Source organism: Alligator sinensis, unplaced genomic scaffold (genome assembly GCF_000455745.1).
Source record: "Alligator sinensis unplaced genomic scaffold, ASM45574v1 scaffold1333_1, whole genome shotgun sequence".
Lineage (NCBI taxonomy): Eukaryota > Metazoa > Chordata > Crocodylia > Alligatoridae > Alligator > Alligator sinensis.
This window is the reverse complement of record NW_005843200.1, coordinates 12019-13262: the sequence shown is the minus strand read 5'-3', so window position 1 is coordinate 13262 and position 1244 is coordinate 12019. Positions and strand designations below refer to the sequence as shown.

At 49.4% G+C, this 1244-nt stretch overlaps 1 protein-coding gene across 1 annotated transcript in view; it reads right to left on the bottom strand.

The window, feature by feature from the left end:
* Positions 1-1244, bottom strand: part of LOC102374864 (olfactory receptor 51G2-like) — a 4827-nt gene that overhangs the window by 146 nt on the left and 3437 nt on the right. The window lies entirely within an intron of this gene.

The window sequence follows — 1244 nt, the reverse complement described above, 5'->3', positions numbered from 1 at the left end:
CATTCCTGCACTGATGCAAATCACCCTTGATGACCCTTTCAAAGCTATGATTCTCTGATTGGATGAATGCCATCTCTTCCTTTGGTCAGTGGTTTTGTATACAGGATCATAGGAAAGTTTGCAGATGACACCAAGCTGGGGAGAGCAGTAGATATGCTGGAAGGCATGGCTAGGATTCAGAAAGGGTTGGGTCAAAAGAAATTTAATGAGGTTCAACAAGGAGAAGTGCAAAGTCCTGCACTAAGAATGGAGCAATTCCATGCACTGGTAGAGGCTGGGGGTGACAGTGGGCAATAAGCTGCATAGGATCCAACAGTGTGCCCTACTTGCCTAACAGCATCCTGGGATGCATTGGTAAGGGCATTGCGAGAAGATCAAGGGAAGTGATTCTTCCCCTCTATTTAATGATGGTGAGGCCACATCTGGAGTCCTGTGCCTAGTTGTGGGTCCCCCACTACAGAAAGGATGTGGACAAGTTGGAGAGAGTCCAGTGGAGGTCAATGGACATGGTTCAAGGTCTGGGGGACATGACTTGTGAGGAGAGGCTGAGGGAACTGGGCTTATTTCATCTGGAGAAGAGAAGACCAAGGGCATTCATGAATGTTTGATTGCTAAAAAGGAGGCGTACACCTGGTGGAAGGGAGGGGCTATCACCAAAGAGGAGTATGCCTTCACCGCTTGGGTCTGTAGCGGGGCTGTTAGAAAAGCTAAGGCAGATACCGAGCTAGGGATAGCATCAAGGATCAAAGATAATAAAAAGTCCTTTTTCAAATATATGGGGAGGATGAAGAAGGCACCAGGAAATGTGGGGCCCCTGCAAGATACACTGGGCAATCTGGTGGTTGTGCCAGAGGAGAAGGCAGACCTCTTTAACAAATACTTCACCTCCATTTTCTTGTGTAGGGACCGGGACTCCCCCACTGGGATTCAAGACGGACTTGAGGGTAATGCTTCCAGACCTAGGTTGAGGAGGACCGGGTTAGAGTGCTTCTGAAGGGGTTGGACGTGTTCAAATCAGCAGGTCCAGATGCTCTCCACCCCATGGTGTTGAGGGAGCTAGCAGGGGTTATTGCTGGGCCCTTGGCACAGCTTTACAAACACTCATGGTGCTCAGGCCAGGTTCCAGATGATTGGAAGATAGCCAATGTGGTCCCCATCTTTAAAAAAGGGAGGAGGGAGGACCCAGGCAACTATAGGCCCGTCAGGCTTACCTCAATCCTGGGGAAACTCTTTGAGAAGATCAT